The 17243-nt window shown below is 43.5% G+C and overlaps 1 protein-coding gene across 1 annotated transcript in view; it reads right to left on the bottom strand.

The window, feature by feature from the left end:
• Window positions 1-17243, bottom strand: part of kank4 (KN motif and ankyrin repeat domains 4) — a 73128-nt gene that overhangs the window by 30758 nt on the left and 25127 nt on the right. The window contains exon 2 of the mRNA XM_078285452.1: window positions 8748-8809. The gene's annotated coding sequence lies outside the window, so the exon portion shown is untranslated. The remainder of the gene's footprint in view (window positions 1-8747; window positions 8810-17243) is intronic.

The raw sequence follows: 17243 nt of genomic DNA, 5'->3' as shown, positions 1-17243 counted from the left end.
GTTCCTCTCACCTGCCATGCAGCTCCTCTCCTCCTCTTTCTCCCTCCTGTTTCTGTCTCTGTGAGCGCTACTGACCCTCTCTCTCTTAACCTCAGCAGAAAAAGAAAAACAGAGCAGAAAAGGGAGGGAGGGAGGGAGGAAGGGAAGAGAGGGAGGGACAGAGAAATGAGGGTGGAGGTGTTGGCAGATGGAGCTGAGGGGTAGAAGGAGAGGAGAGGAGAGGAGAGGAGAGGAGAGGAGAGGAGAGGAGAGGAGAGGAGAGGAGAGGAGAGGTTGTCTAGCTGAGTATTGGCTCTCTCAGTGTGATGGATTCACCCAGCCTGCCCACAGCAACCAACTGGCCCAGAAAAATAACACCCCATAAGACAAATGGGCTCTATGGAGAAAACACACACGCACGCAAGCACACACACACACACACACACATACACACACACACACACACACTGCTCTCTGTGTGTATGTGTGCGTGCCTCTGTGGTTTTGTCCATGAGCCTGTGTATGTGCTTTTGTATAGTGTTGATGCAAGTACATATCTATTATAGGCTAAGAGAGTGTGTGTGTGTGAGTGTGTGTGTGTGCGTGTGTGTGTGTGTGTGTGTAAGCTAAGCCACTCTCTGACCATGACATAGGGATTTCCTCGTGCAAATGACCCACCCATGACTCGGGTGCCGCACTGACGACGCATGAGGCAGAGTAGCTGCCTGTGTGTGTGTGTGTGTGTGTGTCTGTGTGCGAGCTTGCATGTATGTATTGTGGGTGTCCATGTGCGGGTCCATGTGCATGCATGCATCCATTAGTGTGTTCATTCATGTGTGTTTCCGAGCGCGTGTGTGTATCTGTGTGTGTATCTGTGTGTGTGTGTGTGCAGCCTGGAGGTACATGGCTGGCCCTACAGTGAACTCCCACCATGCACCACTCTAATTATTACTGGAGGACTAAAAGTCAACCAGCACCATTGTGCCAAAGGGCCAAATGAGGCTTTCTGCGACCAGGTCAGCCAAAAACGGGATCAAAAACACCTTGTTTTTTATCTGAAACAATGGACTAGCCCGGCTGAGGAATCGTCTCCATGAAATGTGAGTAATAAGTAAACCCTAGTTTGCTCCGTCCGGCCCCATAGTGGAAAGCGAGCTAATGAGTAAACCCTGACTACATCAGTTTGGCTGTGTAGTGTAAATGAGGTAAATAATTAACTGCCTTTAAACAGGCTAACTGCCCCGGCTAATGGCTCCTGTCTCTTATCTCGCCCCTGCACCGATCCCTCAGCCCACCGCTGCTAACACCCTCCGACTGTGTGGATCGCATCGTTAAAGCAACCGTGCGCCCTAAAACAGCGGGGCAGCGAGCGTGCGGTGAAGAAGTGGGACTTCTACAAAGGCCGCATCTGTAAAATACAGCCTCCGCACTTTGGCTTGACGTGCGCTCAGAGTGCGCAGATATATGGAGCACATGAAATATTCATATGGATATATGGCATCCCACTTCTGTGATTAAAGACAGAGCTCTGCCATGCCAGCCCTCTAAATCAAACCAGTCCCACTTAATGGTTCTGTGCGGGTGTGCTCCGAGGCCAAAGGGGGTTTCGTTTTTAATTAAGACCGGAAGGAGAAAAAGAAAGTTTTGGAGTACATGTGTTCTGACTTCAAGAACAACTGGAGGGATGGCTTAGCAGGAAAACAGAGTTAGTATTGACACTGCTGATAGCGTAACTGCTAATTTACACTTTTAATTGTGTCATAAATCAGAATGTTTGCCTTGCTGATGGTGTTTGTAATGACTGTGAATAAACATGTTTACGGGAGAGAGAATGTGGTGAATGTGTGTGAGTGTGTGTGTTAGAGACAAAGAGAGAAAAACAGGGAGAGAGAGAGAGAGAGATGACAGAGTAAGTTGTCATACTGGAATGCTGGTGCACAGAAAATCAGACATAATAGAAAATAAAACATAGGCCTATATTCCTTTGACCTTGGATAGTGCAGTGGTGATTTGTGAACATGAGCTCATGAGAAATAATGAACAGGGATGCAACACTGGAGTTGGATTTTTGGCACTTGCTCGGTGAGTGTGTAGTTGCATTAGTCAGGACTGACAAGACAAGACAAAGTCTAGCAACATTTCAATTGCCAATACAAACCTAGTAGCCAAAATGTCACTCAGACTTTCACATACAAGAACAACAACTAGCCTGGTGCATGTGTCCCTTCTCTCCTTCATTGAAGTGCAGGCTTTGGTGTGAAAGTAGCCTTAGCTTCACATTCAGATATTGCTCAGAGATTAATGAGGGTTTTCATCTCCAAGTCAACACTAAGCTGCATCCTATTTATCCCTCTGTGTCTCTCACATACACTCTCTCTCTATCTCTTTCACACACACACACACACACACACACACACACACACACAAACTCCCAACAGTTCACTGACCCCATGCACAACTACCCACAGCTTTCTGCTCCATTTCTCCATCTCAATTTTCCCTCACTGAAAGAAAAAAAAAAAAAAAAAAAAATCACTTTGGTGTTCACTTTCACAAAATAGGATTTTAAGAAACTGAATGACCTGCTATGATGGACATTTTTGCAGTCTTTCATTTTCATCATCGTCCTCCTTTGCTGTCATTGACTTTCTCCTGTCATCCTTCTCACATGTGTGAGTCTACAACTCATGAGAGAGTGCTATTATCAGGTCAGAGACCAGCAGCTAACTACCAACCACTCCCATTTAAGCTCTGTTAACCTAGAGGCCTTACACTCTGCTGAAACACACAAACCACACACATACACACACACACACACACACACACACACACACACACACGCTTGTAAGCACACACGTACACACTCATGCACACACCTCCCATCTGTTGTGCAGATCTGTAAATGACTGGCATGTATGTGCAGGCCTCATGTTAACGCTTGTGTATGTGCATGTGCAGGTCTGTGTGTGTGTGTGTGTGTGTGTGTGTGCGTGCGTGTGTGTGTGTGGGTGTGTTGACTTGTGTGGAGAGGTATAGTTCCATACAGTATCTGTGCCATTGAGCTGTTTGCTTCATCAATACCTCAACTTAACCCTCACTCTTACTGAAAAGAAATACAGTTACAAACCAGACACAGGGGTCTAACAGCGCACCAACACACACACACACACACACACACACACACACACACACGCTACCATATCTAAAACCTGCACACCCACACATACACGTGTGCACGTACACATACACACACTAGGGCTATTCATCAAGGTAAAGGTCATAAAACCAGTGACACAGCGACATAAATAAGAGCCAACGGAGCCATAAAACCAGAGGGAGTTTATGTTGTGCATGATCAGCTGTACAGATATGTTAACATATAGCCCCCATATCTGTCGACTCAGAGGTCTGTAACATGCTGTAAGATGTCATATCTACAAGCCATGCCATTCTGTTGCAGCGTATGCATATTTAGCCATGTATGGACACACCTGCAGGTTGCAGCAATACCTAAATTCAAATTGTTGCAGGTAGATTCAATGCAATTCAGTTCAACTGAGTCAATTCACTTCACTTCTATTCTATTCTATTCTATTAAAACACACTGAGCTCAACTTTATGGGTATGATCTGTGCACAAATAAAATAGTTCCTACACAACTAAATAACCAAGAACATTTAACAATGCGTAGTTGGCGTCAAATTATGGCAAAGATAGGTTAGGCAGGTTTCTACACAGTTCTTTGAGGCATGATGTAGTGAAGCAATTAAAATTACTGCAGTTCTTCTCACCTATAGATTATAAACTTGAAATACCATCTCCTTTAGTTTTTTAGCTATAGCTATAGAACAGGAAAGCTTTTGTGACAGTAGAAAAGTGAAAAAACAGGAACCTTTGCAGTGTTTGTGAGTATGTGAGTATGAAAAAGTGATTTCAATTTTATCATTAATTTCCTCCCTTTTGACCGTTGTTTTTGTCCAGCTCCTGCGAATGTGCCTAAATCCTCCCTATATGTCCGACACACCGCATAAAATCACCACGCGTCCTTTCATCTCAAGCGCTGGACTGAGAGTGTGACGCGGCCTAGGGGGTTAAGCTTCCCTGTTCGCCGATCACATGAACCTTCTCCTGTCAGGGGAGATCAGATCCCACCTCAGACCCATGGGACTTCTAGAGTCTCACCCCCACCTTGTCTACTCTCTGCGCGCGGGGATGAGACATTGTCTGTCTACCTCGATTGTTCTTATGTTCAAAACAAAAAACCTGCAATGTCAAAACGCCGGAGTGCAGCTCTTCGCCCAGAACAGAACAGAATGGGACAGACTGTGATGGGAAACATGACTGATCCTCAAAGGGGAACCAATCAAATATCTCTGTCTGTCACAGCATATGTAATTAAGCTGCGCTGCACTGGGATTTAATGCTGAGACACTTTCATTCTTTCTGTGAGTTTTACACCATTAAAAACACTCACCATGCATGTCAAGCCCCTTACTTGTCTAACTTATTATAATGTCCACTTGTCTAAAATATTATAATTTACCTTTAGCAGGCTGATGTTCCCGAGTGGAGCAGTGAAAAGGCTGCATGCGTTACTAAAAATGTTAAGTGTGGTATTTCCACATTACAGAGCACTCTCCACTTGGCCACAGGTGGGCTTGACCAGTGTCAGGGTGAGGGATTATGAGACTGGCTATGTGCAGGGTGTGTTGAGCGAAGTGTTGCATGCCAGCACTCTCACAGCACTAGTTGGGAGTTGTTGACTTAGGCAAAAAAAAAAAAAAAAAAAAAGCATTGTTAAAATGTTAAAATAACATCAACAGTGTGAGATTTATGCAAAGTCTGGCAGCACATGATTCTGCGAGTGTCTGCGTGTGCATGTGTCTGACTGGGTGTAAGTGTGAAAATCTAAAAATGTTTTAACTGCTTTTACTCCCCAGCTCGTAAACATACAGTTCAGACTAACAGCTTGGAGTCGTATGCAGAATGTTTTTATAACTCCCACAGTGGACCAGATTTATCAAGCAAAAGAAAGAAAGTATTTGGAATATATGTAATTATAACTAATGGTTGCTGGCCACTGGCAGGCACTTTGTGGTCATCACTCACCCTCAGCCCGGCTTAACTAACAAATCCTCCACTCCTCAGGTCCATGTGACTATAAAAGTTGAATACACACTGCATTATCTGCCAATATAGGGTTGAGTTTCCACCAAGGGGTCACATGGTATAAAATGATGTTACACCATCAAATATTTTAACTTTGAATGCCTATTTTTAAAAAGTCTTGGGAATAGCAACTCATTTCGTTTTTCTTTATTTTGAATATACTGATACTAATTATTTTTAAGAAATTGCTGCCATGTCTAGTGACATTCTATTGTCTGGGCTATAGTCTAAAAGTTTTAAAATAACATTTGCAGTGTGAGATTTATGCCAAGTCTGGCAACACACACAATGGTCTGTGTAAGTGTAGCCTATGTGTGTGCATGCGTCTGAGTGGGTGTAAGTGTGAAAATCCCAAACTGTTTTAACTGGCGACCTCCACCGCTCACAAACAACTCTCAGCCCAACAGCTTGGAGCCTTATGAAACAATATTTTTCTTCGCAAAATGAACTTTATATTGTACAGAATGCACCTTCAATACAGTCAACCTCCACATGATTTTTCTTCTTCTTCTTTTTTTTGCACAGCCTGCTATGCATTGAGTATGCACAATGGCGCTAGGGGCCACAAAATGTCTACTCATTGTATACTTTAACAAATACATACGCATAAATAAGATAAATAATCCAGCTTTACTCACATTCTGAGAGATCTTTTGGGACATACAAAGTCTTCATCCAGCAGCAGCAATCTGGAATTATTCATAAATAAGACCAAATGCCTCACTGCTTAGGCATATACAAAACTTCAACTAAATCTTCTCTGGAAATACATCAATATTTAGGCTAGCCAAGCTTTTCATAGCTTTCACAATGTGCCTCATTTATCAAGCAAAATATACATAAGATCTTTTTTAAGATTTGCATTTTTTTGCAAATACTTTCATATATTAAATGGGTTTTGATTTTTCAGTGTTTGAAATACATAGGAGATATTAAAGCAATACTTCACCACTTGGGCACACACACAGGGCGACCATCTGTAGAAGCAGGAAAACGGCTCCAGACCATATATAGTCTACACTAACCTCGCACCAGCTGATGGTATCACCGCCACTGACTGCTAAAGAATGTCTATTATGTTTTGGTTTTTTTTTGGCTGTTCTGTTTTCTCATTCCTTCAACCTCAGTACAATCAGGTATGTGTGTGCAGACAGATGGACACGGAGACAAAGATAGATACACACTTTGAATGGATGGGAGGGCATGACTCTAACACCAAACGCTTTTCTAATGTTGACATTTAGTCAATGGTCAATGAAGATTGTGTTGAAGTGCAGCTGTTGACATTTTCCACCAAGCAGTAAATCAGAATTTGTCAGGCCATCAAGACGGTGCAGTAAGTGTCTTCAATGGGAAACCATCCGCAGAATGAGAATTACTCTGGAACAGTGTTTATTTATCGACGAGTCGGGACCCAAGATGGCTCACAGGGCCATTGCTGGGTCCCCATATGACAAGATTACCATTACACTGTGATCAGCCACAAGTCGCACCGTCAGAGACTAAATTTACAAATTTCAGTTTATCCTTGCTGTTTAGAAATACTGGAAGCAATGACACAGCTTTATGTAAGTTATGTGAATGATGTAAGTTCAAGATAGAGAAACTTTTTGTCACACTGTGACAAAAAAGGTGAAAGTCAGTACCTTGTTTTCTCACAGTGCAGAGTTGTCCTAGAGCAAGTGTCACACCAAATTACCATTACAAAACATGGTTTTAGGATTAAAAAAACAGTAGTAAGTAAAATATGACCAACATTTTCCAGTGTTCACAGGCCGTGTGTGTGTGTCTGTGTGTGTGTGTGTGTGTGTGTGTGTGTGTGTGTGTGTGTGTGTGTGCGTGACTGGGCCGGGCCTGGACAGGCAGACATCCTGAGGAAGGCCAGTTGCTGATAAGGCCTTCAAGCAGGGAAAAGACTGTTTATATGTTGAAACAGACGCCCCCCTGAACTGACCACACTGTACGCCCCAACGCTCCAGACCTGAACTGTGCTGAGGAGTGTGTGACTGTGCATGACAGAGAGAGAGTGGGAGAGAGAGAGAGAGAGAGAGAGAGGCTGTCAGACTGATCATCAAAATAAGCTTGGAAGAGAGTGTGACACAGAGAGAGAGAGAGACAGAGTCGGGGAGAGAAGACTGCTGATTGAAAGGCATTACTAAACAAAGCAAACGCAGCCTTTTCTGGTCTGTTATGTTTGCCTGTTGAACATAGTAAGGGAATGTATAGTAAGGAAATGCAAGGACAAATATGTGCTGTCACTCCTCTGCTTTCCCTATAAAAGCAGAGGGACAATGCAGACGTTTTCTTCAATCATCTCTCTCTCTCTCTCTCCTGCTCTAGGTGCAGTCAGTACGTCAGCAGGCCAACAGAGAGAGGAAATGAATGCAGAGAGCAAGGCCCTCTTGTCAGCATGCAACAAAAACAGCTCGGACACTTAAGGAAATAGAAAGAAAGGACGAAAAAAAAAGACAGAGAGAAAGGCGATTTCTATTTCCTCCGCATTTCTCTCTGTGTGCATCCTGTTCTGTATTTCTCTCTTGCTTCCTCTGCCTTCTGACTCGCCCGAGTGTTTTTCTTTTTCATTGCAAAACATCACATTTCCCTGCTTTGTCGGGTCTTTTCACATTCTCACCGGAGCGGCGTCAGAGTCACTAACCCTCACATTCCACTAAACGCGTCAATGTGTCATTCTAGCTGCTCCGCAGAGCGCCTTGTTTTGAAAGAGGAGCAGAGGGGGAAAGCGTCTGTACCATAGTCATCAATATGCATAAGAACAGCTTTGGTAGTTTTTCCACTGTGTGCACAAATGTAAACAAAAGCTGAGCTGGAACAAACTACAATACAACTACAGCCAGACACTTGTATAGTAGGTTACAATTATGAGATTTTTGTAGTATGTTAGTCACTTTGAGAAAAGTACTTGCCTTTCTTTAATTGAACATCACAGCCTATGTGGATTGCCATTGACTTTTATTAGTCAATACACCAAAAAACAACCAATATCAACTTTATTCTTGCTTTAATGCAGTAGATAAAGACGAATATGTGCATCAGCCATCAAGAATTAAACCATTGGCAGGTTTGGAGCTTGGACGCCTCTATTGGCCTCGACCGTAACGTGAACACAATGTTAATGCAATGCGGGCAGTAGAGCAGTTTTCATTGATTTCAAAGGAAGCATTCCCTCGATGGCTGATGGCGATGCCTGATGCCCGCTGGCTGTAGTGGAGCCTCATGGTTAGAGTCATATTCTCTCTCTGTCCCCTCCTCTATCAGCTCCTTTTCTATTTAGCACACGTCATCGCTCAGTCTCTATTTCTCTGTCTTTCTCTGCTCGTCTTGGTCTCATGGTTGATAACACATTTAGAGAAGAGCCTTGGCTATCTGATTTGGAACGACAGAGAGACAGACAGCCGGTGTAAAGTGTAAAAAGCAGGCTGAAGCAGAAAAAGAAAGAGAAGAGAAAAATAAGAGAAAAAGAGAGAGAGAGCAGGGGCCCAGGCAGAACGAACGCAAGGGAAGAGATTCAGAAAGAGAGAGAGAGAGAGAGAGAGAGAGTCATATCATTAAGCGTGGGTTAATCATGGGTAAGCAATAACCTGATTGTGGCTTTGGTCTCTCCCACAGACAGCCTCTTCCTCTAGGGCTGAACTCTGCCGACCTGCGGGGGCGAGAGACAAAACAGGCTGCTTCTAATATCGCTAATAATCACTACAGCCCAAAAACCACAGCTACAGAACAGACAGACAGAGGCAAAGTGGAACAGACTACAGACATGGTGCGTGTCTTTGTAGTTTATCTGTGTTTCTCTGTCTGTGTACACTATGTCTCAGTGTGTGTCTCTGCTTCTTTGTCAGCATGTCTTGCTGTTTATTCCTGCCCTTGATTCAACCTGATATTAAACCATAAAACCACTGAAGCCTAAACAATGACCAGAGCACATAGCTAATTTTTCCCACCCTCTATTCTATAAGGGGGAAAAGGTATAAGCTCTGCAAGCATAGAGAGCAAACCTATACTGTTAATCAGTCTCCTAAGGACAATGACACACAGGCAACCATGTGAAGCAATGGAGACGGTCCTGTAGTGGGGATCAGGACTGGCAAATCAATATGGATGACAGTGGATTACATTTAGCATAGAAAATACTGCTCCATTTCCTCAAAACGATCCTCTTGCATTATTAAACATATTTCACCTGCTATAGCATAGAAGAGTGCAGACTTAAGTGAAACAAAATCCAAAGGAACACCTTGCTGATTGCTCAAAGTTGGCAATACAGTGCGTCTAATGGGATCATGTAAGAGGGCCAACAAGCACAAACAGCTGCTGGATAAAGCCCAAGCTGCACGGGTGAAGAAGCTGTGTTCATCAGATTTCAATGACCACTCAAGGATATTTTGGTTTAGCCATTGATTTCCTTTACATTTGAGCAAAAATCCCAAGGCGCACCTGAGCTCGCCGTGTAGCGTACAAGTGGAAAACAACAGCGTTGGCCGGCAGCAGGCTGGCTCTGCTCTCTCAGCACAGGCAATTTGTTGAGTCTGACAGGAAGCTACATGGGGTCGCGACCTTGTCTGAACAATTCCCAGGAATCTCTCCTTACGTAAGTGAAATGGGGAGGGGGTGCGATGCATTGTGGGTCAGCGGGGTGCGTCGACGCTAAAGGGGTTAACTGTGTTCTGCTAGTGACCATGCAGTAAGAGTAATGGATTACATGTGACAAGATCCAACTGTAATGGTTCTGATTACTGGAGAAAAGCCCTCGCAGAAATCAGAGGTGCGCCTGTAATCACAGATTAAAGAGGTTTATAGATTATAGACACAAACATTGTTTTACACAATGTATCCTCCACATCTCGCTGCCTGCAATAGCTCCTGCTGTAGACCACTGAGTATTGCTCACACAAAGCAGAGCCATCTTTATTTGCCCTGGAGGGAGTCTTTTATGTGAGTATAATGTTTTCCTTTCAGTTTAAAAAAACAACCACAAGATAGCATGTACGTAAATTGTTGTAATGCAAACCAAACGCTTTGAATTTCTTAAAACTGGGCCCACATGTCTTGGATGGCTCAGGGGATTTGCTTAATTGCTGATAACAATAGAAATAGCTTATTTGGGTAAATAAACTGCCATTTGAGGGAATTTGTTCCTGGTCTGGTTCCAGTTACACACTCAACAAAAGGAATGTACACCCAGGCTTCTTGCTTCTCACTCCTACTCAGTGAATGTTGAGAGGAGAGGAGAGGAGGAGAGGAGAGGAGAGGAGAGGAGAGGAGAGGAGAGGAGAGGAGAGGAGAGGAGAGGAGAGGAGAGGAGAAGAGAGGAAACAAGAAGAGAGGAGAGGAGAAGAGGGGGAGGAAACAAGAAGAGGAGAGGAGAGGAGAGGAGACAAGAAGAGGGGAGAGGAGAAGAGAGGAGAGGAAACAAGAAGAGAGGAGAGGAGAGGAGAAGAGGGGGAGGAAACAAGAAGAGGAGAGGAGAGGAGAGGAGACGAGAAGAGGGGAGAGGAGAAGAGAGGAGAGGAAACAAGAAGAGAGGAGAGGAGAGGAGAAGAGGGGGAGGAAACAAGAAGAGGAGAGGAGACAAGAAGAGGGGAGAGGAGAAGAGAGGAGAGGAAACAAGAAGAGAGGAGAGGAGAAGAGGGGGAGGAAACAAGAAGAGGAGAGGAGAGGAGAGGAGAGGAGACGAGAAGAGGGGAGAGGAGAAGAGAGGAGAGGAAACAAGAGGAGAGGAGAGGAAACAAAAAGAGAGGAGAGAAGAGGAGAAGAGAGGAAACAAGAAGAGAGGAGAGGAGAGAAGAGAAGAGAAGAGAGGAAACAAGAAGAGAAGAGAGGAGAGGAAACAAGGAGGAGAGGAGAGAAGAGGAGAGGAGGGGAAACAAGAGGAGAGGAAAGAAGAGGAGAGGAGAGGAGAGGAGAAAAAAATAGAGAAAAGGAGAAGAGAAAAGAGGAGAGGAGAGGGATGCTGGTGACTCAGCTGGCTGCTGTTCCTACCATGCACTTGTGGATGCAAGGGTTCAAGCCTGGCTCACAGCCCTTGTTGCGTGTCACGCCCGCTCTCTCATCTTCCCTGACGCTCTCCATGGTTCCCTATCTAAAAAAAGCAGGAGTGTCATCAACCTAATCTAGAAGATGAAGCGGCGAGAGAAGGAAAGAGGCCCTGCTTTCTGCTTTATATTTGCATTGTAGAGCAACAGCTGCCCGGGGCTACGGAGAAAAGAGAGAGTCAGAGCTGCAGTCACTCCGGCGGATGTCTGCTTTCTCCTTCGCCCCCTCTGCCTTCATCTCTCTCCCGCTATACTTCTCTCCTTCTTTCTCTCTCCCCCTCTTTCCTCCCCTCCCTCTCTCTCCTATCTGTCCCGGCACGCTGGGAGAGCACACTAAATACGGCAAAGCGCTGCGGGCAGGCGGCCTGCACAAAGAGCAGCAGCAGGATATTGGACAGGCGTGAGAAACGAGGGCCGCCGGGCGCACCGCGCTGCGCCGAGATAGAGTCGCTGACTGGCCGTTGTTTATGTGCGGGGTGCTCCACCGGGACAAATAGAGAGAGGGAGAGAGGGATAGCGAGAGAGAGAGAGAGAGAGAAAGAAAGAGAGAGATGCAGAGGGTGAGAGGGTAATGAGAGGACAACAAATAAGAGAGGGCGAGCAATTAGGAAAGGAAATAAGGGGAAGAGGAGAATCGGGGATGTGAATACAGAGCAGCTGAAATGCAGAGAGGGGAAAGGAAAACGCAAAGGGCTTTAAAAGAAGAGAAGGGAAAGAGAGGAGTGAGAAATAAATCGGGGTAGAGAGAGCAGATGAAAGCAAAAACCACAGAGGGGAGGACGGGAAGGAGAAATAGCAGAGAGAAGACGGAGATGAAGGGATTTTGGTGATTGGACCTGGCTGGAGAACACAGCTTGGGCTCATTTCCACTGCAGGGACAAACAGGGCTAGTCCAGGCTTACTCATTATTCACGTCACTTAGTCGTCCCTTCTAAGTGTTTCTGCTTTTTTTCTTCAGGATTTGAAGACATCATTTCCATTCATTTCTAATAGGAAAGTGCTGTTTCCTTGCATTTTTGTGTTTCTGATCACGTCCCTGCTGCTATCGTTTCAATTAGCCAAAGTTTTTTTAGTGCTTTTGATCTTGCGCTGTAATCACTTTGAGGAGGTCCTGGCCAAGCCTCACTCAGCCCTGCTGTGGAAAAGTGGCCATTTGATTTTCACATTGACAGCAGTGTAGTTGGGTTGTTTTTCCCCCGGAGACATTGATGATATGCCGCTACTGCTGCAACATCCATCTGTCTGTCTGTCAGCTGCCGTATGGGCGAGTGGGCGGATACTGCTCACCAAAACGCACACATACATGCACACGCACACGCACACGCACACGCACACGCACACGCACACACACACGCATACAGTATATAAACCCACATGTACCCCAGCATGAAAGCTTACATGCACAAAGGAAAAAATACACATACACCGACATGGACACAAACAAACACACACACACACACACACACACACACACACAGATGTTGAGGATCTGGGACATGGTGCTGAATGGTTGAATAATGGGGACATCATTTCCACTGCTTTTCTGTTATTCTTTTCTCCGTTATTTCCATTCCAGCTGAATCCTGAAATCACACTGACCCCAAAATTATAATCCAAACAATGTGTCCTATGGAGGGGTCTAATGAACTGCTGTATCTCAGCAATAACCATGGGGTGGGCTGGAGGTAAATAGTTGAGCTCCAAAATTCATACAAGAGAAAAGGCCAAAGGCTTTATCCCTTGTTAGGGGGAGGGAGAGAGAGAGAGAGAGAGAGAGAGAGAGATGGAGTAGGTGGAGTTGGGGAAAAAAGCAGAGAGAATAGGCAGACACACGAAAAGAGATAGCGAGAAACATTCCCCATGATTTATAATGAAACCTCTCACTTTAAAAAAATGAGGCAGATGAAGATAAACAGAGAAATAAAAGAAAAAAGAGGGAGAGGGTGGAGAAAACGTCAAAGGAAAGACCCCAGCTTGTTTGCAGACACGAAACCGCCCTGCAGCCCCTGTTCTCTGATGCCAAAGCAAATATTTCACTAACAGCCGGGACAAGGGTCTGAGACAATGACACGCCGACTGTGTGGCCACGAACACGCTAGGTTATCTTTCCCAAGCATGCCTGATATACATATACATATCCTGTTAGATATATAGAGGAGTGGAGGCTTATGGCATATGGACTTGAATTCACAATATCTTGTTGTGCCCTAGATATACCATCATACATGTTTATACAAACTATGGAAAATCAAACTGTGATGTGATAAAATGTCACAAATTTACACATTATATATATATATATTATAAGATTAGATGAAACTTTAATGATCCCTGTGGTGAAATTGGGTCATTGCAGCAGCAGAGACTAGAAAATACAATACATAATACAACAAATCATTACAGCAAAAGAGCATATCGAGGATAATACAGCAAATAAATAAATAAAGCTACAGTGACTTTGTTGGCAGATTCACAAGCTAGCAGATGTTTTTAGTTCACATGGTCTACCATTTAGAGGATAAATGCAGTGCAAAATATTAATGATTGATTTTCCACATTATTACATGTGCAGAGATGATGTGCAAGTGTGCATCGCTGGCTGTTCACATTGCCAGGCAAACAGATGAAAGAACATATGTACAGAATGTCATCTAATAAATTCATTGTTAATTAAGACAGTAAGAAGGCCAAGAGGGCTATAGAGGAGAGACACAGGAGAGCAGATTCTGGTAGAATTTAAATGAGGGCTGTGGTTTCAGAGGTGGTAGTCGTATCCATTACATCCTCTGTCAGCACAATGTACACTCACTCTTACAATGTCTGTACATCTGATGAGTCCTGAACTCATAGCTACAAATATGCTGTACACTCACATCCATTTGAATTGCTCTATGCAGTCCCAAAAAAACAGCAAAGACAACCTGTCTAAACCAGTCCAGCGATATATTGATTTCTCTCACAATGCGATCACACTGTGTGGTGCATTTTATTACACTGTCTGGAGCCGACACACAGTTGAACATACTGCTCTCCTGTAAATGCTCCTGAAGAAAGAGGCATGCTGTCCATTCATGTGCTTGATACAATAGGCCAATAATAGTAGCCCACAGATGCATTATAGATAGATAGATAGATAGATAGATAGATAGATAGATAGATAGATAGATAGATAGATAGATAGATAAACAACAGAGTTTTCCATGTGAACAACATGGATTTGTTTACATTCATAATTTCACTCTTACAGACATGTTGTTAGTGTTGTTAGACCCCAATTTATTACCTTCAAAGATGTTCGGAAAGTCTTAATGTTTAATGTTTACAAGGCTACAATGTTTACATCTAGATCTCAGTACAGCAGCTTGGAGAGGAAGCTCCCACCCCTTCATTTGACTGACAGCCTAAGTTGCAGCCATTCCAGGTAACCATACCAGCTACTTCACCCATCAGCACATCATTTACTAGAATGTCCAGCTCAATATAGGATTGTAACATAGCTAGCCTAGATACATAAACTAGCTGGTAAGCTAATTTACCAGTCGAGTAAGAAGAATGCAACATCTGCATCAGTAAGAAATGCTTTGTCTAACTTCACATTTCTCCACCGATCAAAAGCTTCTCCAGTGTTAATACAATGGCTTCTTTTATCCATCTGAGTTTATCTATCCAAGTTTTCTCCACTACGATCAGGTTTTCGTTTCTTTGCTCTGCCAAACTCAGTTGTGTCTCTTTCTTCTGCCAACATGGTTACTGAGTGAACAGAGAGGGAAAACAACGGTTCACGGGCCTTAAAGTCCTCGCTCTCTACACAATATTGTGTACTACGTCACCTCTGTGATGTGGCGTGTTCGTATGTCCTCGTCTGCATGTATGAAAAACTATGTAATGAGTGTTTTTGTTGTTGCACAGGGACCCACTTTGCTCACTAGCGCTACTAGTGGCCCAAAACTCCATTGGTCATCTTTAAAGGACAAGGGAGTTTGGCCCATTGGTCAGCTTACCCAATATGTGACGATTGGTACCAAAACCATCTCTGTGTTTCTGGTAGATAGTTTGGTAGATAGATGTTGTATTTACAAAGCAAACAACGTGGTGCAGTTTAGTGAAGCTGCAAGTGTTAGACTGACTGTTGTTAGAGAAATCGCTTTACTTAGATCCATGTAAACACTGTAATCGAAACACTGCCTTAAGCTGATGACTCCCAGAATTTGCCGTATTGGTGTGCCTGTAAACGTTCTCATGGTTTGCTCTAGAGTAGTGCATAGCAGTGGAACTGGTATCTGTGTTCCTAACATCTGGGCTTTCCTTGAACAACTATAATCTTAGTCTTTTTAAAGTTTACTCAGCAGATCCAGACACTGCTGTAGACCCTTGGTTGTGTCTGGCAGCAGCATCAGGTCATCGACATAGAGGAGAAACTTGGACCTGCAGATTAGTTAACTAGTAAACTGTGTAGGTCTTAAACTACACCCCTGTCTTACACCTCTTTTTTCTCAATTGTTGTTAACCAGTAACTATTTGTTAGGGAAAGATATTTATTTTCTGAATACATTGATCAAATTATGTCCAATGGTTTTCATTTGGTACACATTTTCAATTAATGAGCGTAGGTTGTAGTCTGTCTGTGTTCACCTTGTGTTCTTCCTTCAAGGGAGGATAATAATCGTTTATTTAAGATGCTACAAAATACCTCTCCTAGAGTAATGCTCAGACAGATGCCTATGAAATAATTAGGGTCCAATCTGTCTCCACATTTATATAATGAGGAAACAAACCCTTGCCTCCAGATGTCAGAACCAGGTTGAACAGTTTGAGTTCTGTGTCTTGGCAGCTCCGCAGTTTCTCATCGCAGCATCTCATTCCTGATGCTGTCAGGGCCGAAAGCATTTTTAAAGATTTATGGTTTATTACCAGTTCCTAAGATGATATTGGAATGTGTGGGGAGTTGTTGATGTTTTGATGCCATAGCTGATTACACTCTTGGATTTATTTCATCAGATTGCAATTTAAACCTTTTAATGGAGGATCTTTGTGAACTTTCTCAAAATGTTTACAATGTTTTTCTCTTCAGTGAACAGTTTTGTGATTCTTTTGCAGCCAGATTATTCTAATTTCCCCATTACTGGTTTGGATTAAGGAAATACACAAACTCTGTGATTAAGGGACACTCTCTCTCTCTCTCTCTCTCTCTCTCTCTCTCCGTATAAGACAGAGAAAATGCAGCAGTTAATGCATACTGGTAATTACTAGAGATAAATCAAGAGAGATGAATACCACTTCAGTCATGTGGTTTAATGTGGTTGACCCCGATTCTGCAGCTATTTTCTGGTCATCTAGGAGTCATCTAAGAGCCCTCTTAGTCCATATTCTGCATGTGTTACCATATGGAGGCATGTCAACATATGTACTGGTGACACTCCCACCCATTTAGTGCTTTATAATCCTGCTGATTACAGAGAAATCAAGTAGATCTGTGAGACTGTAACTGTCCATACTGGTGCAGGCCGTGTCCTGAATCTCTCTCTGAATTATTTTTTCTTTTTTGTTTCTCTGAATTACTGCCAATTTCTCACATACACACACATACACATAGAGACACATCAGAGAAAAGGTAGCAATGTTGGAATGGAAAAGCACAAACAGATGAGCAAACCCCAGTACGACCATCCAACAATGCGTTACTGACAAACTGCGGCAGCCCCTCAGCAGCGGCTCTAATAAGCAATCAGCAGCACAATCGGATTTCATTAGGATCGTAACACATGTGCTTGCGCGTATGCTTTTAAAGTATGGTTTAAAACAGACCTATTTCTGGAGGGCACCCACATGACAAGAGGACTAGTATGTCGTAATGAATGTGTTCAGCACATATATGACTTAGGGACATTAGAGAAAATGAGGGCCCACATGTATAAAACTTCTAAAATTAGGACTTCTGATCTGCGATTCCTAGTTATGTCATTTAGCAGTATAAACGTCATTATGATTTAACCTGATCTGAGAGAACTGGCCAGATGACCACATCAAGTTTCGTATTACTAAAGA

Source organism: Centroberyx gerrardi, chromosome 9 (assembly GCF_048128805.1).
Source record: "Centroberyx gerrardi isolate f3 chromosome 9, fCenGer3.hap1.cur.20231027, whole genome shotgun sequence".
Taxonomy (NCBI): domain Eukaryota; kingdom Metazoa; phylum Chordata; class Actinopteri; order Beryciformes; family Berycidae; genus Centroberyx; species Centroberyx gerrardi.
This window is presented reverse-complemented; position numbering and strand designations above follow the sequence as displayed.